The sequence below is a fragment of the Haemaphysalis longicornis genome, unplaced genomic scaffold (assembly GCF_048455015.1).
Source record: "Haemaphysalis longicornis isolate Haplotype H1 unplaced genomic scaffold, Haemaphysalis longicornis Haplotype H1 scaffold_9, whole genome shotgun sequence".
NCBI lineage: Eukaryota > Metazoa > Arthropoda > Arachnida > Ixodida > Ixodidae > Haemaphysalis > Haemaphysalis longicornis.
The window spans coordinates 96,634,574-96,658,049 of record NW_027526460.1 but is presented as its reverse complement, the minus strand read 5'-3'; positions in this window follow the sequence as shown (position 1 = coordinate 96,658,049).

The following is a 23,476-nucleotide window of genomic DNA, read 5'->3' as shown; positions in this document are numbered from 1 at the left end:
TGCTTATACAGACTAGAGTGTACTAGAAGTTCTAGTACACTCTATACAGACGGAGTTGGCCGGGGAATCCCCTTCGACGTACAATCAGTGGACTAACTGCTCCGTTGTGTTATCACAATCACATCGGGGGGGGGGGGGGGGGGAGGAATGGAGAAATTGCTGCGCACGGCTGAACACATAGCGACACCAGGACAAGAGAAGAGTTACCTCAGAGATATATCTGTATTTCTGTGTCAAGATAAATTTCTGAAATGCATTTGTATCTCATTAGTGATTGATTGATTGAATAAACTTTTATTAAGCCTGCAGAACTAACGCTGATGTCGAGACGCTAGCGCTCGTCGATCGGGCCTGGATCATCCTCGAGAGGACGGCTGGGCCGTCCCTTTACGGTCCCCCATCGGGGTCCTCCGGGACCTGCCTAGCCATTGCCTCTCGAACCTGCTGGACGGCCCAGAGTCGGTCTTCTTGGTTGTATGATGCCATGATGATGATGATGATGATTTCAGGTTTAATGGCGCAAGGCCGACAAAGGCAAAGAGCGCCATGACGATCGTGAATGAGATGAGAAAGATTTGTAATAAAGGCACTAGATTAAGAATTTTCTAAGAGAAATGGTGTATAGGGCCATGTTAAAACATAATGAGTATACTAAGAGAAAGGGAGCCTATATAGGGTCACATTAAAACACAGTGAGTGCAGGCACCTAAGGTGTAAAGCCTCAGGTCCCGCCACTGTTTTGCAACACGTCATGAGCACAGGTGAGGTTATGGGCAATAAGATATGTGTTTTAAAAAATCTACTTCTGCAAAGTAGCTAAAACTTTTTTGTAAGAGAACATGGGATGGTCTGCAAGAAATAATGAAGGGTGCAAGGGAATATTTTATGTGTAAACTTCATTAAAGTGACGTTTCCTTTCAATGTTGCACATCTTGCATTCAATAAGCACGTGAAGGACAGATAGCTGCCCTCCACATCGATGACACCGTGGCTTGTTTGTGTCAGTCAACAGGTATGAATGTGTGATGTGTGTGTGGCCGATTCTAAGTCTACATAAGGCCACTTCTATTGATCTAGCATGTTTCTCAGAGGGAGGTTTTTCAATTTTAGGTTTAATGACATGTAATTTGTTGCTTATTTCTTTATCCCACTGTTGTTGCCAGTGCTCTCGCAGCTTCCTCCTCACATAAGGTTCGAGGTCTTGATATGGAACCAGCACGAAGGGCAGCAGCTGCAGCACTTTGGTCAGCGGCTTCATTTCCAGCAATGCCACAGTGGCCCGGAACCCAGCACACTGTGACAGCAAGCTTGAGACTATAAGCCGAATACAGAGCTCTTAGAACAGCATTAAAAGTTGGGTTTTTACTAGCCTTCAGAGATGAAAGCTTTGTAACAACACTCAGTGAGTCTGTGTATATAACTGAGCTCTTAATTTTGTTTTGGAGAGTGTGGTTCAAAGCTAGCAGGATACCATATGCCTCTGCAGTAAATGTACTAGTGTTCCAGTTCATTGTTTTGGACAAAGTGAATATGGGGCCAATTGCAGCACAAGACACCGCTGCTCTGTGTAGAATTCAGCTGCCTTGTATTTGTCCCTGAGTGACAGAAAGTGCTGAGTAATAACAAAGTTTGGCACATTTTTCTTTTGCAGTTCTCTGAAAGACATGTCACACTGAATTGGGCAAATGTCCCACGGAGCAACCAACTCATGAATGGAGGTGCAGTAAACTTCAGCAAGAGGAACTTGTAGGTCCTTTGAGAGGCGTGACACTGCCAAAGGGAAGGGTGGTGCTATGGATGGTCGATTTTCAAAAAGTTTATTATTAGTGTTATTTTTCATAATTGCGTTGAAAGGGTGTTCCTTCATAGAAGTAATCTTTGTAGCATACATCAGAGCTGTGTAAGTGCGCTGGTACTCCAAGCACCACTGATTAGATTCAACGTGAAGGGATGGAATGGGGCTTGTTCGATATGCACCTGTTGCCAAGCGAAGCCCCAAGTTGTATACTGGGTCCAACATTTTCAGTGCTGTCGTGGTTGCAGACTGGTCAATTCTTGACCTTACTAGGCTATTTAGAAGTGAAAGCAGACACTTTGTGTCCGTTCCCCATGACTGATGCGATAGTACCTTTAAAATGTTCATCGTTTTCAGGCATTTCGTTTTTAGTAATTTAATATGCGGTATAAATGTGAGTTTGTGGTCAAGTAAAATACCCAGAAACTTGTGTTCATTTTTTACTGGTATGGGCTGACCTTGTAATGTAATACAAGGAGGGGGATGGACACCACGCCGCCTGGAAAATACCACAACAGCACTTTTATCAGCATTAAACATAAACCCGTTCTTGCCAGCCCATGTAACCAGTCTGTTGACACTTAATTGGATTTGGCGTTCACATATCGATAAATTACAGGACTTAAAACTAACTTGAATGTCATCAACATAAGTGGAGTATGAGACAGTTCGTGGAAGAACATTTTTAGTGAACTTATTTTAACAAGAAAAAGTGCGCAGCTCAGCACTCCCCCCTGGGGTACACCATTTTCTTGAACAAAGGTTCTAGACAGCACGTTACCCACACGAACACGAAATGTGCGATCAGAGAGATAGTCCTTACTAACGTTGAGCATATTACCAGTAAGGCCAAATGACTGCAAATCTAGCAATATACCGTATCGCCATGTTCTATCATACGCCTTCTCCATGTCAAAGAACACAGAGAAGCAGTGTTGCTTATGGATGAAGGCGTCTTTCACATATGATTCAAATGCAACCAGGCTATCTGTAGTTGACCTTCCAGACCTGAAGCCTGTCTGATTTTTGTCTAACAGACCATTAAACTCGAGAAAGTACAATAGTCACCGATTTATCATTTTTTCGAGCAGCTTACATAAACAACTCGTCAAGGCGATGGGTCTGTAACTTGCAGCAAGACAGGATTCTTTTCCTTCTTTTAGAAGCGGTACAACGATAGCCTCTTTCCATGTTCTTGGAAAACGACCTGTTTGCCATATTTTGTTAAAAAGAGAGAGTATTGCATGCAGGGTTTCACTGTGTAGGTGTCTGATCATGTCATAGCTGATTCGGTCAGCTCCAGGGGCTGACTTACCACATGTCGAGAGTGCACTCATCAATTCAAGCATGGTAAATGGAGCATTATATCCCTCATTCGAGCGTAGGTTCACACGAACGGGCTGACGCTCTGCTGCCTTCTTATGCTGTAAAAATGTTTGTGTATAATGTGAAGAACTGAATACATATTCAAAGTGTTTCCCAAGGGCATCTGCTTGATCTTTTACAGAGTTACCCACACTACTTACTAGGGGAATAGGATGACTCTTGTATCCTTTTAGCTTCTTTATTCTAGTCCAGACTTTCCTAGAATCTGTATAAGAATTTATAGATGATATAAACTTGGTCCAACTTTCGTTTTTTGCCATACGTCGCGTACGCTTCCCTTTAGCTTTTGCCTGCTTAAACTTGAGAAGGTTGTCGGCCGTGGGATAGCGGCGCAAAAGTGCCCACGCTTTGTTCTGTTCAGACCGTGCACGCGCGCAGTTTTCATTCCACCATGGTCTGGGTTTTGGGAGAGTTTTAAAAGTAGTCTCTGGAATGCTTTTCTGAGCAGAGTCAAGAATGTGGGCTGTAATCAGTGAACTTGCTGCTTCAACATCTAAATGGCATATTGTTGTAGGGGGTAGCCTGGAAAGTTCTTTGTATGTTTTCCAGTCAGATGCTTGTAATTTAAATGTTCGAAGTGGTTCTGTGCCTTGAGAGTCATTGTTTACAGCCGTTAGTTTTGCAGGAAAATGATCACTGCCATACGGGTTGTTAAATACACTCCATTCAAGCATAGGCAGTAAGATTGCAGAGCCAATTGCAAGGTCTATTGCTGAGTATGTGTGGTGTGTGGAGTTGTAATATGTGGGGCGTTTCTTATTAAGGATGCAACATCCGGATGTCGTGACAAACCTTTCAATGAGCCGCCCTCGAGCATCGGCTCGCACAGATCCCCAGATGGGGTTGTGAGCATTAAAATCACCAGTTATGATGTAAGGTTCAGGTAGTTCATTGATTAGGTTTTCAAATTCGGCGTTGGAAAGGCGATAGTCGGGTGAAATGTAGAGAGAGCAAACTGTCACTAATTTGCCAAAAACTATGGCTCTGACAGCCACAGCTTCGAGTGACGTAGGTAGCTGGAGGTACTGACAAGCCACAGATTTTTGGAGTACTACTGCCACACCACCAGACGGCTGGATGCAATTTTGTCTGTCCTTACGGTAAACAATGTACTGTGTTAGGAAGTTTGTCTGTGATGGGCGCAGGTGTGTTTCTTGGAGACACAGTATTTGTGGTTTGTGATTGGTGAGGATGTCATAAATATCGTCTAGATTTCTTAACAACCCCCTACAATTCCAGTACATAACACTTTCAGCAGCCATGAAAATCAGCAAAAGAGAAAAAAGGATCATGTTCTGGATCATGTTTTTTCCCCTCTTTTTAGCAGGCCGTGTTTCGGGGCCCTTCTGAGCAGGTTCACTTAGGTTGTGGGGTCATTTCCAGGGGCAGCGACTTTACTGGCCTTTGGTTTGGTCGGTTTGCCCCGACCTGTGGCACCGCGGCGCTCCTGTGATGCCTCAGGAGCAGATGTACTTGAAGAGACATCCATGGCCTCAACCGCGGTTTCTGAAGTTGAATGATTGTCAGAACCAGACTTTGTGCTAGGGGCCGTAGCCGCAGCACTAGGCACAGCTGGAACAGCAGTAGCCACAGGAGCAGTCTTCTGCTGTTGCACAGGTGCCTGAGACGAGGCCAGGTCAACATCGCTGACCTGGACAGGAGTCGTGCTGGCGGCCTTTCGCCCAGCACTAGGTCGGAGTGCAGCAGCAGAAGCCACGGCAGCGACTTTCTGCTGCTGAGTGGGGGGCTGCGACGGGACCAGGTCAGCCTCACTGTACTGGGTGCCCGCATCTACCAGACGACGCCCCACCCCCCGGCGAGCTGCGTCTGCGTAACTTTTTCCCGATAGCAAGGCATGCTTCAGGCGTGCTTGTGGGAACGTTAGGTTCTCAGCGACTTTCAGTTGGATTATTTCTTTTTCTTTTTTGAATGATGGACATGCACGTGAGAAGGCAGAGTGTGGTCCATTGCAGTTTGGGCATTTCACTTGTTGCTTGTTACAATCGTCACTGGTGTGGTCAGTGCTTGCGCAGTGAGCACAGATGGATCGGCCACGGCATGACAGAGTTCCATGGCCATACTTCTGGCACTTGAAACACCTTCGTGGATTAGGTATGTATGGACGCACTGGACAGGAAATAAATGTAGCATGGACCGATTCGAGAAGTTTTGGACGGTTGAAAGTCAAAACCATGTGCTTAGTTCTGATTTCCTCACCTGCGCGACGTATAGTTATCCTCCGCACAGCTGTTACGCCTTGGTCTTTGAGCCCTTCGAGGAGATCGTCTTCATTCTCATGAAGTAATTCTCGTTCAGAGATGACGCCTTGGGTTGTGTTTAGGCTACGATGTGGCGTAACCCTCACTTTTAGTTGATTCAGGGTGTCCTGTTTCAGGAGGTTTTCACTTTGGTTTTTTCTTTGTACTTCTACCAGCAGGTCACCTGAGGCACGTTTTTTTGCATGGTAGTCTTTCCCAACGATGTTCTCGAGGCATTTTGCAATGAGGAACACCGATTTTTTTTGCTAGGGGTGCATTTTCTTCTTCGGAGTGTACCACAAGGTATTTGTTAAAGGTTTCGACAGGTGGAGCTGCTCTGATGCTAAGTACTTCGGTGCGGCCCCTTTTTAGGGACCGATCAGTTTTTCTTGGGATGGAAAAAGAAGCCATAAATACATGGTGTACATTCGGTAGCAAGGCCGGCCGCCCACCACCGAGCCCAACAAGGGAACGTGACTTAACACGCTAGCCGTACCTTGCCACTATAATCCTATGCTCGGGATCGAGAGTGACGTCTTTGCACAGGATTAACCCTCGCCGCCTGGAAAAGCTTAGAAATAAGGAAGAAATGAGATGGCAGGACAGTGTTAGGAAAGGAAATAGGAAATAGAAAGAGCTGAGAGGAGGACAGGAAAAGGCGACTGGCTGATTCCCCCCAGGCGGGTCAGACCGGGGGTACCGTCTGCGAGAAGCGGGGGCCGAAGTGGCGTGTTGCCGCTGCTGGGGGGCCGTAAAGGTCCAAAACAACCCCAACTTTGGATCAGCCACCAGGTTCCCCTTTTCCCCGGACACGGCAAAGCCACGCACAGCCGGGACGTGGGTGGGTCCAACCCACATGTGCTCGGGTCCGTGGTGTTGCAAGACACCAAGTGCCTACGGCAGTAGGCACCCCTGCGGAGCTCTGGACCGTGGTGGCGCTACTCACCAAAACACCTTGAGTACACAAGGTGCCCCTGCGGGGGTTGTATGATGCCAGCGCCGATTCTAGCCGCGGTGGTAGGAGTCCTGAGTTAGCTTCGTCCGGGTGTGTCTTGCAGTCCCACAGCATGTGCGTTAGCGTGGCCGTCTCCCTTCGGCAGACCTTGCACTTGCTGTCTGGGTAGGCATCGGGATACATCCTGTGCATCATTTGCGGCGTCGGAACGGTCCTCGTTTGCAGTTGGGTAAATCCGAGAAAATTCCCCACTGCCGAATGACCGTATTCGCCACCCTTGACCACCTAATCTGGCGCTGCTCAGCATTTTTGCTGTACCAGCCTATCCTCACCAATGCTATGCCTCCCGATGCCTCAGAAGATGATCCTCCATTTGAAGATCCGAATTTTATCAGAGCCCTTGGGCTGTTCGGCGTAGAGAGTGGTCTTTCAAGATTAGTGTAGAATCGGGCCTACTCCGGTCGTGAAAATCCCCTAATGGTAGATCTACACTTTAGCCTGACCTCCGTGGTCTGAAGGGAAGAACCCCTGTGCCGTCTTCATGGGCGCATCGTCTTTTTAACTGGGCTACTCCTCCCTTCCCCTCCTTCCCCTACCCCTATTTTGGCCGCATGGCCTATCCTCGCCTAATAAAGGACTACAACAACAACTAACCTGCAGTAAAGCGCGCACGCTTTAGACGTGGCCTACGTCGTCCTCTTGGCGCGCCTGGTGTCTCGACTCGCCTTTTACAGTTCACGCTGGCTGCTGTACTTGTCTTCCCTTTATTGTCCATCACTACTATGGCATAGCTGTCTCTGTTGGCGTACGCCGCCGCGTCCATGTATCTGACATGCTTATCTGTTGCGTGCGAGTCCACCATGGCTTTCGCTCTGGCTTGCCTTCTGTCCGCGTTATGTTCTGGATGCATGTTCCGGGGTAGAGGGTCCACCCTGATGCATCTTCAGGCTTCATCCGGTATTGAGCATTTGGGGCCTTGCTGTCTGTGATACGTGATGTTTAGATTGTCCAGAATTCTTGTTCCGGCCTTTGTTGTAGTGAGACTCTCCAGTTGGGCTGCACGCTGCGCTTCCGCTATTTCGTCGAGCGTATTGTGCATGCCCAGCCGGAGTAGTCTCTTCATGCTTGTTCTTTTCGCTTTGGTTCCACCTGTGATACGCCGCCACGTACGTGATATGGCATATCACAAAGGAATGGACTAGCCTTGTGAGGTTGTCTCCTCTCACGCCGCCTCTCCTGTTCGTGATCCTTTTGATCTTAGTGCGCTTGCTTCCTTGCGTGTTATTCGTGGGATGGGACCGCCGTTGGTTTCGTGTGCTTCGATAAACATACCCAGGATTCGGATATTGTTGACTGTTGGGATTTCGTTGCCGTCGCCGGTTCTGATCTTGATTTTTTCGCTTTCTCTGGTATTGGTTCGGTGCGCTTTCGTTGGCTGGTAGATCAGCTGCTCTGATTTGCTCGGGAAGCATCTCAGGCCAGACCCTTCCAAGCTTTCTTCTATCGCCTCTACCGCCCTTTGTAGCGTAGCCTCAATGTGCGCGGCACTTCCGCCGTTCACCCGCCGCGGTGGCTCAGTGGCTAAGGCGTTGCGCTGCTGAGCACAAGGTCGCGGGTTCGATTCCCGGCCGCGGCGGCCGCTTTTCTGATGGAGGCGAAAAGCAAAAACGCCCGTGTGTACGAGATTTCGGCGCACGTTAAAGATCCCCAGGTGGTCAAAATTAATCCGGAGCCCTCCACTACGGCGCGCCTCATCGCCTGCGTTGCGTCGGCGCGTTAAACCCCACAATCAATCATCAACTTCCGCCGTTCACCCACAGCGTAATGTCGTCTGCGTAGATTGTGAGGCACAGGTCTTTGATTTGGATCAATCTCTTGGCCACTCGGATCACCACGAGATTAAAGAGCATGGGCAAGATGAGTGCCCCTTGTGGGGTACCCTGGCTGCCCAGCTCCTTTTCGTCTGCCTGTAGTTCTCCTTCCCTGAGTTCCGCTGTTCGGCCAGTCAGGAAGTCCTTGATGTATTGGTATGATCGTTCTCCCATGTTGAGCTCCAACAATTGTCTTAGGACCGCCGCATGCGTGACCTTGTCAAAGGCGCTTTGCAGGTCTAGTCCCAGTGTGGCCTTGTCTCTTGTTTTGTCGTCAATGATTTATGTCTTATTTTGATCATTGCGTCTTGTGTGCTGAGGTGCTGTCGGAAGCCGATGGATTGTTTCCGGATACAGCTCTTCTCCCTCCAGGTACTCTTGCCACCGATCGTGTAGGACGTGCTCCCACGCACGAAGTTAGTGCGATTGGGCGGAGGTTGTCCGTGCTCAGTGGCTTCTCTGGCTTGGGGATGAGGATGGTCTTGTCTTTTTTCCACTGTTTTGGGAGCTTGTTGCTTCTCCAGCATTTGTTGTAATATGCTGTCAGGTTCTCGATGGATTTGTCGTCGAGGTTCCTGAGGATCTTGTTGGTCATGTAATCCGGCCCGGGGTGTTCAGGTAGTGCAACGCCGTCCGTACCTCTTCGACTTCGATGTCCCTATCCAGGCGCTCGTTGGATCGGCCTCGGTACGGGCCCACCGTGGACGTCGTCGGCACGTACTTGTCTCTCAATTTATGCGCGACGGCTTCGGCTCCATTCTCGGTGACTTCCCGGTGCAGGAGCTTGGCCAGTCTGTCTCGTTGATGCGACTTATGCTGTATTCGGGTGGTCGCTCTGATACTCCGACTCGGAGTACGCCGATGCGCCGCTTCCCCCAATCCGAGCAAGAGTCACCGCTCCCCAACCGAACGCGTACCCGATCTTGGAGTAGCACGCGACCGTGGCGCCGCGGCGCGCCCAAAACGGCAACTGCAAACAGCCAGGCCGGCCAAGGTTCCAAGGCATGGAGGAAAGAAAAGTCTTTCCTCCATGTTCCAAGGTGTCTCAACAAATGGCGGCCTCCGTATCGGACGCGTTAGCTCCAAGCCAAAGTTCCCCGACATCAACCGAGCGCCTGTTATTCGCAATGATTGAAGGTATGAATAGGTGTGCACAACCTTGCGAACGTATTCGTGCACTTTGAACACTGGAAGTGGTTCGGCGAACTTCGCAGCGTAAACGTGCGAGTCGTCGTCGTCTGAGCTGCTGTCCTCCTCGGCGTCGATTTCGAGCTGCAGAAGTAGCGGAGACGGCTCCCCTACACTCAACAGGCGTCTCCGTTTCGACATGATGCGGAGAATAGCACGAGAAGCAAAATCGTCGAAACACTCCCACAACTAACCGCTGTCGAGGCCTCAGCACAGAAAGGAAGGATTCAGCGAACGCCACCGACTGGGCAGGCGAGCGGGGCGAGCCAGAGGCGAGCCGCGGCGGCCGGGGTCACGTGACCCAATCGCCTCCGGATTTCGGCGGCACTCGAACTTCGGAGTCAGAGCAGTCGGAGGTGCTCGGAGTGGAGTACGACGCTCTGAGACGACCAACCGAACATACGTCGAGCGCTCGATTTCGACCACCCGAACACGGAGTCGCTTTTCGGAGTGCTCTAGAGCGCTCTAAAACGACCACCCGAATACAGCATTAGTCTTGGTTTCATCCATGAGGTGTTTGAGGAGATTCCACGCTTTGCCGTTGTGTAGCTGGCCGTCGACCACGCCGCACATCTCGTTCCATTTCCGGTTGCTGAGTACTCTGCAGTGGTTTTCTATTTCTTTGTTGAGCTCGGGCACTTTCGCAGTCTTCTGTTAAGTCGTTGCTTTTTCCACCTGTCTTAAATGGCTTTTTTCGCCTCGAGTAGGTGTGCCAGCCTGCTATCCATGGCTTCCGTTTCCACGTCCGCTTCGATCTCCTTTGTTGCCTCGTACGTTGCGTGCGATTTTGTCGGTCCATTCGCCTATGTCGTCTATCTCTTCGACGTCCGCTTCTTCACGGTCCCTGATCTTCTTGAACTGCGACCAGTCCGACAAGTTTACGCAGCCTTTACTGCATCTAAGAACCCAACACATCTGTCTAGACTTCATTTCACCGCACATATCCATTCACAACACCACCAAAATATTCAAAGCACCGAAGCGAACACGGCAAAAACAACAGAAGGCTGCGTAGTACAATGCGCCGGCTCATTCCACTAACGAGGGAAGCGTTGAGTGGTGGCGCCACCCGTCCAGCTGTCCGGTCCCTGTAGTGTGCTGAGCTGGGTGCAGAATTTGTATGTGGTGGGAGAGATGGTGGTGTGGACGGCGTGTACCGTGCCGTGAGAGCATGAGTTTGTTTGTGGTTGGCGCAGAGTGGTAGCTTCCGTGCGGGTTAGTTCGGGATGCGGTGGTGGGAATCTTCTGCGCTCGTGGCGGTCGTGAGCCAAGATGTCTGTGCATTTTAGTAGAAGTTCTTGAATTGTTGCTCTCTTGAGAAATGACCCGGAGTGCATGTGCGCGGGCCGCGGCGTGCGCCGCTTCATTTCCCTCAAGGGACTCGTGTCCGGGTGTCCAGACAGGTGGCAGAGTCCAGGCAAGTCGCAGCATATAACCATGGGTTTGGGACCACTAGCCGGAACAGGCTCTCTGCAAAGCCAAAGAGTTGTAGCTGCCAAATGCAGTACCTGCGCACTACGACCACCGGAGAGAACGCTGCTTACATTCGACGTGTCTCCATAAGGCAGTGGTTCTGAGCAGTCATGGGCACGTTACCGAAAAAAAGTAACAGTGTTACAATTACAGTTACCTAACCCAAAAAAGTAACTCTGTTACAGTTACAGTTACGAATTTTCCAAAAGTAACTAGTTACAGTTACAGTTACTGCAAAAAAGTAACGTCGTTACTTTTCCGTTACTGAAAAGATTTGGCTTATTTAATAGAAACGTATGAAGGCATGCAGGTAGTAAAAATTACTCGTAGTAAAGCCTACACGAGGGGAACCTAAAATGATGCACTCTCATGTCCAAACCAACAATCGTTGTGTACGTCTCATTTTTTTTTTTATTACGGAAGTTTTGCTATCCATCACAAGGAACTTTATTTTTTGTTGCTTCACTCTCGCTTTAAGAAATTTATTTGCAAACATCATTGTAGCACAGAATTAGTTGTTTTTCAAAACTGGAATCAGAGAGGCCGAACTTCTACTATACCGAGCTGGATGACAACACAGCCGAAACAATCTTTCAATGTTAACTTTATTTTCGCCTACAATGCCGTCGCTTGTCCGCCCCGCGTAGTGAGAGAGAATGGGGAAAAGGGGGCGAAGGTGGCGGATCGACGGAAGGCCCTTGGAGGAATGGGGAAACGGACGTGGGAGTACATCAGTTGTCGAGGTGTTTTTGAAAGATACTCAAAAAATGCGCTTCGTTAACTTTTTATTTCGTGCTTGTGGTCGGAGACGGAGACCAATTTGAGCCATTGCCGAGGCGACGTTTGTCTGTGGGCCCTCGGAGTTGTTCTCCCGCCCCAACCCCCAGCCACCCCCATCCCCGGAATGAGACAAGATATTTTCAAAGGGAATAGGAACTGAATTAACGCTTTACCGTTTCCCCCTCCCCCTCCTCCCCCCTGTCCTCACAAAGGCGGATTTCGCCGTCTCGGCACAGAAACGCTGCTCTCACAATCCCAGCCTTCCACAGCAATCACGTCGCCAATCCCAGGAACCCCTCCCTTCGTTTGCTTTGAGGCGTAGGCCGAACGAAGCTCGCCCAAGTATTCCTTGCAGCTACTGTTTTCGCTTCGGCCACAGCCCTCGAAATGAAGTCGCGAGGCTTTCCAAGAACATTTCTTCGTGCAGTGCCAGTGTGGTCAGACGTCTGCCTGCCAAGATGCTGGCTGGTGTGAGGGCACTCGGGGGCCACCATCTTTGGGGTCGTCGCATGTGTGGAGGGGCGTGAAATTTATTACTGCCTCGACCTCGTTCGAGTACTGTTGACAGCTCGATGACCAGGGGTCCCAAACGCGTGGTCCCAAATACGGCCAGGCGTCTCTAAAGAGCACAATGGTCGCAAGCAACGGCGACTTGTGAATCAAACACTCTACAGTGCGCACAGGGCTGGACGAGCGCGAGGCCGCCGAGAGACTCCCCGCGGCGTTTTATGACCCCACAAACGGGGCTGCACGTCGCTAATGAGAAAGCGACGCCCTGACCGGAGTTTTCCAGGCTTCCGCGAAAGTGCAAAGGTTTCAGTGCGTTAATTGTGCTGCGTTTGTGGGTGTTTGTTTTCCTGTTCACCTCTGTGTCAAACACTTTTACTGCGCCCCAGATGTGGCGAAAATGGTGCAGCCACGTGCGCTTAGACGCGTGTCGCAGCGTTGTTTATGGCCTGGGTGAGAGCGATGTCGCGCTGCTGAGGAAAATACTGCAGCTTAGACTTAGAAACTTCGAGCCCTTAGTAGACCGCGTGAGACACCACGCACACGTGCACGCCTAAACATTTCCAGTCCAGATGTTTTTCACCCATGCGGAGGGAGTGAGCTGGCATAGATGAAGTAGACGAAGGTTCTGCGGAAGAAAGGCCGAAAAAGTGAAACGGGCAAACTGTGCATCGGCCGTTAATGAGTGTTGCTGTTGGATAATGTTTTTATAGAAATAAAGTAACTGTAACTACATTTCTCGTTACAGTTACTCCACAAAAAAGTAACAGTGTTACAGTTACAAGTTACTGAAAAAAGTAACTAGTTACCGGTAACGCGCTACTAGTAACTAGTTACTGCCCAAGACTGGTTCTGAGCCACGAACGTCAAAAGTGAGGGGGGACCCCGCAAGAGTGGCCAGAAATATTTTTCCAGGGGGGGGGGGGGGGGGGGGTTATAGTCACCGGTTAAAAAAAACTGAGAACAAAAAGAGCCTGTCCAAAACCTTCTCTCGGTCATTTATCAATTTATCACCCTTGTCAATTTTATTTTCGCGTTTACATATTAATAGGTCAATTCGGCGTGTACATATGAAAAAAGACAAAGTGGGGAGATGCGGCGATTAGAAAATTACGGGGGATGTTCTAACACCAATACAGCCCCCTCCTCCCCCCCCCCCCCTCACTCCTGCTGCTCCCCTGCCCCATGAAGAACTAACGTTGACTGCATCATAATGTCAAACAATTCGCATTTGCAGCTAAAGGTGCCAGCATTTTTATTCAACGCCCGCCTGTTATGTCTGACTTTTATCCATATATGCACGTAATATTTCAGAACAATTTGCTCGTGCAGCCAAGAGTCGCCCAGCCATTTGCGTGTCTGGCTTAGCAACATAGCTTGCATGTCGTGCAAAAAGCCAACGTTAAAATATTGGCTGCACAGTGTAAAATGTGTTTTGAGATGACGTTGAGAGCAATGAATCAACGAAGGTGGGCAGCTAAGGTTTTTAGGTACCTATACTTGAAAAGTGTGGACACGCAGTGGTTAAGGAAGACTAAAAGGCTAACGATGAAATACGGAAAGAACTGTGTAAAACAGCCAAGGTAACCAAAAAAGAGGCAAGGCAGATTGAAACGAATAAATGGAGAGAAAAAAATGGAAGCTAAAACGTCGTTAGAGATCTACAGGAGCCAAGAAAATGATCATCAGAAAGGAAAATGTCTACGATAATTCCCAAGGCAGTGCTTTGCTTTTTGAGACTAGAGCAGGTTGCTTTCGAACCAGGAGCTTTGTGGGGGGAGTATTCACAAAATGATGGGGCATGCGTGGTCTGCGGAAAAGAAAAATAAACTATGCGGCACATAGTGTTAGAATGCGAGGGTATTCATCCAAATCTCAGAAGCCCTAGGATTTAAGGGTAGCACAGAGGAAGTCAACTTCAGGGCTGTCAAGGCGCGAAAAGAAGATTATAATGCTGGTGGACGAAAAGCAGAGAGGTGAATATTGCCTAGGACAGTTACCACCTGTAACAGGGAAAAGAAAGTATTTCGGGCCTAATAAGCTTTTTGTGCCTGCCCTAAGCAGTGCTAGTATTAAACAAAGAGTATAAAACATAGGTAATGAGTCCTTTTTGGTAAGATGACATGTCATCACCCCGCTACAAAGGGGAAACTAATAGCAATGATCATCATCATAATCATCATCTGAGCAGGGAAATTAAACGTGCAAATCATGCAGCGAAGCAACCTTTTCGCAGTTCCAGCGAGGTTTAGCAAAGACGAAGGAAGCTCACACTAACGCGTAAGACTTGAAGGTAGCGAAGCTGTACGCAACCGTCACGGCCATCACGTAGGTTTGAGTTCACGATTGCCGCCGATTTGCTTGTTCGCTGCTGCCGGAACGACCTTTACTCCATCATTGTTGCTATAAGTGTCAGCTTCCTTCATTGTGTTGGGAGCAATAATCATTGGACACCACCTTGGAGGGGTGTACGCTATGACCTGCCTTTCTCGTTTCGAGGAAGTGGTGCCACGATTAATTACGGCGAACGCTGGAGGGCTTTTTTTTTTGGGGGGGGGGGGGCAACCTTGCCCAATATTCTTAAGTGGGTATTCTTGGCCTGACACACACACGTGCGCCGGGGATGCTGGATGGTCGCCGCGAGGCACGCACACACGAGCGCTCGGCATTTTTCTTGTTTGTTAACTGCCGAGCGTTTCTCGCAACCTTGGCGAATCCCCCTAAGTGGGTATGCTCGGCTTGACAAACGTTCGCAGGGTACGCTGGGCGGTCACCGCGAGGCCCGCGCTCACGTGCACGTGCTCGGCAATTTCTTTGTATTTTGTAGCGTGAACTACACTGGCCGAGGTTGAGCAGTTTCGCGTGGCACCTGGAGGGCCGTGCTGTGCATGCGCTAGGAGCAGTGACGTCACACGGCGCGCAGAACGTTGCTCGCTGCCCGGCGTCTCTCACACACCACACCCCACGCGCCCAGCGTCTTCGCCGACCTCCGTTCCGCACGTGGCGACCCGGTCCTCTTGATCATCATGCCAGGGGTGGCCGGGTGCGGAAACGATGGCTCGTGCGTCGCAGCAACACCGACGTGCGCCCGTGGAACCAGCTTAGCTCTGGGGCAATTGGTGACGCTGCGCCGGAGCCGCTTGATAAATATACATGTGTCACATAATGCGTATACCATAAGTGTGACATTGAAGCAGCAGTAAGCATGATAATCAAGCTAATCCTAGACAACCAGGAAAACTAAGAATAACCAGCTGAACGTTAACTCACGCTACGTATATCCTGGCTTAGCCGAGCTAAGCCACTGCTATTTTTTTTTAACTGCGGACACAAAAAAATTACGATTTGCTAAACGGCTTCGCTGTTAAAATAAGAAATGAATGGGGTGGGACGTTTCCGGGAGTGCATCGGGGAGGGCTTCGCGGACCGCATTTGAGAAACACTACCAAAAGGACTAGAAGCGGTTTTGTCTCTTCGAAAGGCTGATATTGAGCGTCCAGTTGATATCGCTTTCCGAACACGGTTGCAGCTGAACGCATTTGCGGCCGCGATGGCTGGGTCGAATCGGGCCTCAGACGAACGGCCCGCGGCAGGTGTGCCCCAACACACCTGGAAACGGCACCGCCGAGTCCCCTTTCCTTTCTCGTCGCAGGCCTCCTGCGCTGCCCAGGGGGCGCTGCGCAAGCGGCTTCCGGGCAGTACTTCCGGGTAGTACAAAGCTGCGCGGGTCCCATAGGATCCCGTGTTGACAGAAGCAAAATGAGCTCGATGCTCCCGATTGTTTTGCGACATGGTCACCAGCCCATTCCCGACGAGTCCGGTCTCTTCTGGCGATCAACTTGGCATTAGGGGGAAAAGCTTTGCAGTGCTAAATACGTTTACAGTGCCGACGAAAGACGGCGCTCTGCCAATCGCAGGTTCACCGATCGATGGTCGTACGAAGTGAAATTTGAAGTGAAACTTTTAGTTTAACTAATACTGTAGGTGACAAGGACTTTTCAACAACAGCCGATCAAAGAAGAAGAGTGCCGCAGTCGGCGATAGTAGTAGTAGTAGTAGTAATAACTTTATTTTGCCCAAAAGTTGTGGTGATTGCACCACTGAGCGGTTCGCTCAGTCATCTAGACAGCGGGGCTCCCGGTGTTTTGGGAGCTCGGTGTCTTCAGCCAACTGGGCGAGGGCTTCTTGCACGTGGGGAGCTGGGCTAGAGATGGCAGCCTCCCACTCGGTTAAGGATGATATGTTATGAAGGATGGGATGATTTCTTCTACGTGATGCGGGTATTAATGGGCATGACCAAATCATGTGGTGAAGTGATGCTCGTTCCACAGAACAAAAGGGGCAAGCGTCCTTATATTCGCCAGGATATATGATGGACATGAGATGCGGAGTGGGGAATGATAATGTTTGGAGCTGCCTGAGAAGGACTGCATGCCTTCGACTGAGCGATGAATGCGGTGGTGGAAAAATTGTCCGATCCTGGCGGAAATGGTCAAGGATATCGCTGAAAGTATGGAGACGGTCCTTATAGCCGAAAGGTTGCGGGATATCTTCAGGAGTCCTATGAGGCTCTCGGCGAACCATATCTCGAGCAGTCTCATTGGCTCTCTCATTTCCCATCAGGCCAGAATGTGCCGGTGACCAGATGATGCGGAAGGTCCGGCTATGAGGTGTGGGCCCTTGCGAGATGGTTGCCAAGGTTCTAGATGATACCCTGCCGTTTAAAAAATTTAGTACGGCCGATTTAGAATCGGTTATGATGTTAAGATGCGGAGACCGGCTGTGGGCTATGGCTAGACCAATTGCCATTTCCTCTGCCTCTGTGCAGGAAGTGCAGCTTACAGATGCTGTAGCAATGGGGCTCCCCTTGGAGTCGACCACCGCTAGTACCGATGCGTTCCTGTCTTGATATGGGGCGGCATCGGTGTATACCACAGGAGACCCCGGTGGGTGTTGTTTGGCAAGGGCCTTCGCTCTTGCCTCACGGCGTTCTTTATTGTGGATGGGGTGCATTCGCCTAGGCGTTGGGGACACTCTGATGACATTCCTCAGAGGAGACGGAATGGCAACAAGTCGCGTGTAGTGTGGTGTTTGGGGTACCAGGCCCAAAGACCTCAGGATGCACCGACCGGCAGAGCTGCGAGAAAGCCTCTCTAGCTGTGCGGTTCGCTGTGCCTCTATAAGTTCGGAGAGGGTATTGTGTATCCCGAGGCGCAGTAGGTTTGCAGTTGATGTGTGTTGGGAGAGGCCGAGCGCTCGCTTGTGTGCCGTACGGATGAGGCTATCAACTTTCTCCTGCTCCGTCTTCCGCAGGGTGAGAAACGGCAATGCGTATGTAACGCGCGAGATGACGAAGGCCTGCACCATCTTTATGAGGTTGGACTCCTTGATGCCCTTGTGCCTCGTCGAAACCCTGGAGATGAGTCGGGTGGTTTGATATACCCCCTTCTCGATCTCTCTGAGTGCATCTGTATGCCGGCCATTAGCATTTAGGCGGAGTCCCAAAACCTTTATGGAGTGAACTATGGGAATGTTGGCTCCTGATGATGTGGTTACGGTTATTATTGGTGGGATTTTATGATTTGGTTTGTAGATGAAAAGCTCCGATTTTTGGGGGGAACACGACAAGCCGCGCACGGCTGCGTACTCCTCAACGGTTTGGGTTGCCCGTTGCAGGGCTTCCTGGATTTGGCCGTCGGAGCCTCGAGCAATCCACAGGGTGATGTCGTCTGCATATATGGAATGATGTAGGTAGGGTATGTCCGAGAGAAGGGCCGGAAGGTCCCTCATGGCGAGGTTAAACAAGAAAGGTGACAGTACTGATCCTTGGGGCGTTCCTAGGCTACCCAGTTTAATGGGGTCCGATTGGATGTTTCCGAAATGAAGGGTGAGTATACGAGATGAGAGGAACGATTTAATGTAGTTGTACGTGCGCTCTCCAAAGCCATTCTTGTTCACCATCTGTAGTATGACCGAGTGTCGCACAGTGTCGAAGGCTTTGGAGATATCTAAGCAGAGGATAACCTTAGTTGTGTGCTTTGGCGCGTATGCCGAATCCAAAATGTGATGTTGTAGTTGCAACATAAGATCCTGAGTGCATAGATGAGGGCGAAATCCTAGCATGGTGTGAGGGAACAGCTGAGTCTCTTCGGCGTGTTCAGTGAGTCGGGTCAAAACAACATGCTCTAGTAGTTTCCCTAGGCACGATGTTAGGGATATGGGTCTGAGATGATCGATGTGTGGCGGTTTCCCAGGCTTTGGAATGAGTATGGTCTTGGCCGTTCGCCATTTTTCCGGAATTTTACCCTGTGTCCAACATTCATTAAAAAGTGCCGTGATTCCAGTAATGGATGAGTCATCCAACTGCCGAAGAATCTTATTAGTAATCTGGTCAGGGCCAGGGGCCGACCTAATGTTTAGCTTATAAATGGCAGCCTTGACCTCGGCTTCTGTGAAAGGTGCATCTAAGGCGGCGTTGGCCTCTCCGGTGTATGGCGGGTGTTCTGTTGGAGGGCCTTGTGGTATGTACTTGTTGTGTAAATATGTGATGAGTGCATGTCGCGTCCCCGGATAGTTGTGTATCAAAAGGGACACCGTTTGGTTGTGGGACGACTTGGTCGACGTCGGATCAAGAAGGTGGCGTAAGATATTCCAAGTCCTTTTGGTACTGAAAGTGTGATTTAGGGAATCACATAATGAATACCAGTTTTCCGATACCAATCTGGATGCGTGATTCTCAATCTCCCGATTAATGTAAGCTATTTTTCTGCGTAGGCCACGGCTGTGTTTGTGGCGGATCAGTCTGTTTTTGAGGCTGTCTCTAGCCTGGATGAGGTTGGACAGACGCGAGTCTAGCGGCGGTAGGCTGGGGTCTGATTGTATGATTTTGGTTGCTTTTCCGACCCTGCTGCGTAACTCCTCCTCCCATTCTGAGAGAGTGTCGAGTGTAGGTGTAGTGTCTTGTGTTGTTTTACGAAAGAGGTCCCAGTCGATGAACGTGTTGTTTCTTTTTTGGGGAGATTTTAGGTATGCGGGTGCCTCGATTTGGATGAGCTTATGATCTCTGCCAAAGTCCTGCCCAGTGTTCGCCCATCTAACATCTCCTGTTATGTTTTTGGTGAATGTTAGGTCAGGTGTCGTATCTGCACAGACGCTGTTTCCCTGACGTGTGGGAAACAGGGGGTCGGTATGTAATGTTAGGTGTTCATTTTGTGCAGCGCTTCCCACAGCCGGCGCCCTTTAGATGTGGCCCTTGGGTAGCCCCAAGCGCAATGCTGCGCATTAAAATCGCCTAGGATGACTATGGGTTGCTTACCCGCTGTACACAGAGCTCCATGGATTAGGGAAAGAAGAGGGCCAGAGTCCTTTTCCCTCGGACTGCTGTAAATATTTAGAACAAATAGGCTGGTCCGCCGATTTACGTTTGTGACAATTTCGATAAATGTGTGATCCACCTCGCTGTCTATGTCGTGTTCTTGCGCTATCACATTACGGCGAGTAAGAATGGTTGTTGCAGGTGGATTTCGGGACTTAGGCATGAAATTTTTGTAGCTGGCAAATCTGGCTACTGCGCCAACTTCTTGTAGGCAAATTACGTCGGGGATCGAACCCACAAGATTGTTTTCTAAGGCCTGCTGAAGGATGCCCCTCTTTCGGTGGTATCCTCTGCAGTTCCACTGCCAAATGATGATGTTATTCAGCGCCATGGTCTTTTTCGTCTAATAATGAGGGGCGATTGTATGGTTTGGATGCTTTCTTAAGAGATGGTCGAGATTCTATTTCTGCCAGTCGTGCTTCCAAGGCTGATAATTTAGAAAGGATAAGATCAGCCTGCGCTTGAAATGGTTTGTAGCTAGGGCTCATGGCCTCCTTAACCTCCTTAGAAATTTTCTCAATGCCTGCCATGAATTCCACTTTTGTGACGTAGATGGAGCTACAGTCCGATTCCTCTTTGGGGGGACTACAGAGGGAATGTGATGCAAGGAAGACGACTTCGCTTTCCATGGGGGAGTTGGAATCGCTATCTATGGGGCCATTGGTATCGGCCACGTTTGCGTTGGTGAGTGTGGCTATCTGTTTTTGTAGTTCAGCTACCTTGGCGCTAAGCTTTTCGTTTTCTTCCAGGGTGTTCAATAGGAGTTGTTTAAGTTCAGCTACCTCGCTATATGATGATGGTGGTGATGTTCGGGGAGCTACCATCTCAGCCCAGCTCACCTTTGCGGATGCTGAATTGTTGATCTTCTGGGAGGGATGCTTGGGTCCGTACGCAGGGCCCGATGCACGGGTAGCGCCAGGTTTCTCCTCCGTGCTAGCAGGTGGATCAGCAGCGGCGCTCTGCTTGCGGAAGCCTGGCGGCGTTGTCTTCCCACGGGGCGCTGATGGATGTCGGGCACCGTCTTGCCTTGGTATCTGGATGTTGGATGGCTTGCTTGAAAAAGACGGTGGCTTGAAGCGTTGTGTGCAGCTTTTGTCTCCAAAAGGGTGGTCTCCTTTGCAGAGGGGGCATTTAGGCGTGCACGAATGTGGGTTGTCTTCTGAGGTATTCTGCCCACATCCCTGGCAGCGGCTGGGTGTCGGATTCGGGCACACGTCAGCCCTATGCCCCACTGCTCCGCAGGCAAGGCATGCTTCCGATTTTTGCTTGTGTATGTAGCAGCGAAATTCCGCTCCGCCGTAGTATATAAGGAGGGGGACTTTAGGTCCATCAAATGCGATGAGAGCGGTGTTTGTCGTCCCCATACGTCTGGCGTGTATTGCCTGGGGGTTAGTAGAATTAACGATGTTATCAATGATGTCTTGCGGTGTGTCCTCGGGCGGAATCCCGTGTATCACTCCTTTGCAGGTGTCTTCCGGGGAGGCCACATAAGGGAGGGTGCTGTAGGCGCGATTCTCAATTTTGAGTTGGCGCACCATGCTGTATGATCGCCCTTTAAAACGCCAGCGAGTCCGGTGGACCGCTGGCTCGCTATAGGGACCGGGCGGCCGTTGTATGGCACCACCGTCGCTTCAGCGAACAGCGCCGCCCGTGGCGAACCACTCGTCAGTGGAATGTCGGTGGCGGTCAGCGCAGCGTTATTGTGCATGGCTTTCTGTCGTTCTGCTGCGGTGCGGCTTGCAAAGCGTGCATAACCACAAGGATATTTTTCAGATCGGTAAATCGTGAGCGTGGAGGCGACCTCTACGAGGCATGCCATGTGTGTGATTTACACCCATACTCAGTAATTACAAATAGCAGACGACGCTCAATGCGCCTAGCTGGAAGTCAAGCTGGAAGTGAAAGTCCGTTCCTTCGTGCAGTTTTTTCTTGCCTGCATGCAGTTTGGAGTATAGAGGAGTATATTGCAGCTACATGGTCCCACAAAGACGGTGTGTGCAACCGATCCAGGAATGCTGCGGCGCTGGCTTTTGGCAGTTGATGACGAAATGGCGTCGTGCACAAGCGAAAGACAAGGTGTGTGTGTGTGTGTGGGGGGGGGGGGGGGGGTGCTTTCTAAGATTTACCTCAAAAACCACATTGTAATGGACGACGCTTCCGTAACTTCATTAACCATGGTTGAAACGTGCTTAATTTCACAGAAATGCTCTTACTACAGCCATCGGGGATCATTTACAGAATAAATACCAGATGATAGTAGAACGTTATTTGTTGTCGTGGAAAAGCATTGCGCTACAAGAATTGCAATAGTTGCCGGCTAGTTGGTCAATGGTTTTTCAAAAACCAATTCCTGCGTGGCTGAAGGACGCGAGACAGGAGGTTGCCGAAAACCTGTACTCAGTTTTACAACTGAATGCTGCGGTCGAGTTTTCACAGGCTGCCGCCTACGCTTGAAAAAGCATGCACTCCTCCGTCTAGCGACGATGATTGTTTATAGCAACATTTTCTCGTGTGGGTTTCTTTGGTTGCCTTCTGGATTTAAACTTTGACTAGATGAGCTTTGAATTTGACCAGCACGCAGTTTGGTCTTTTGATTGCAGGGTCTTTGACTTTGAGCATTTCCCATTCGATTTCGCACGAAGAAAACTTCGAGTTCAACCATCGCAATTGTTAAACGGAGGGCTGGATGATTTTGCTACCTAATTTTGAAATTCCATGCACCCCTCTCCAAATCCAAACTGTTTCCAGCGTGTCGGAAATGTGTCTGTGTTGGAGGGCTCGGGCTGATGCACCCATAGTTGAGGCAACTAATCGCGCGTTTTTGGTGTCTTCACAAGGCATTACACGATTTTTTAGTACTCTGTAAAGAATACTTAAGCATTAAAAAACACAGGCTGACGTTAATACTGCCGCATTATTTAACTATCGGTGCCAGCTTTTATTCCGCGCAAATGGTAAAACGGGAAGGGGAGGAGGGATGGTTGAATAACTTTGGATCCTGATAAAATCACCGCTACAAACGTGGGAGTTCCATTTCGGCTCTCAGGCTCCCATGATGCCACAGTGTCGGTCACCAAACCCGGAGGCACAAAGCTCACGGTTACAGAAAGAAAGTGTAAACCACCGCGACATTCCCACGCCTGTACGGTAATCGATCTCGCACGTAAGTACATTTCTCTTCAAAGCACACGTATCGAGGTATCCCAGCGTTAAGGCTGGCGTGGAAACCGAAGTCATTGAAACCAATGAAGATAATTTAAAGTTGTAGAAATGACTACTAATATTATTAGTTTCGTGCGGAGCCATGCGCACAGCGCTGCAAAAAGCGCTCATGTCAATGTAGCCCATTCCCTAACTTAGAAGCGTCAAATGAGTACGTAGCCTTTAGTGCATTTAAGAAGAAAGGAATACTAATAATAGTAGTTTTATTCATACTCAGAATGGGTGGAGCCAAGCGTAGATAGCTGCAAAAAGCACAAAAAGCTGCAAAAGCCGATACCCAATTTTAGAAGCGCCCGACAAGTTTACGTAGCCGTTACTGCATCTAAGAACCCAACGTATCTGTCTAGACTTCGTTTCACCGCACAGATCCGCTCGCAACACCACCAAAAAATTCAAAGCACCGAAGCACACACGGCAAAAACAACAGGAGGCTGTGTAGCCCAATGCACCGGCTCATTCCACTAACGAGGGGAGCGCCGAGTGGTGGCGCCACTCGCCCAGCTGCCCGGTGCGCCGCTCTTCTGCGTACCTGCGCGCTATGCCTGAGCTTTCATTAAATAGTGTTCGTTTGCGTCGTCGTTACGAATACATGGTGTAGCGTTAGCTTGCTGTTTTCTTGCGTGTCTCAGTGACAAAATGCAGCGAGCGTCAGAAGCGTGAAATCTG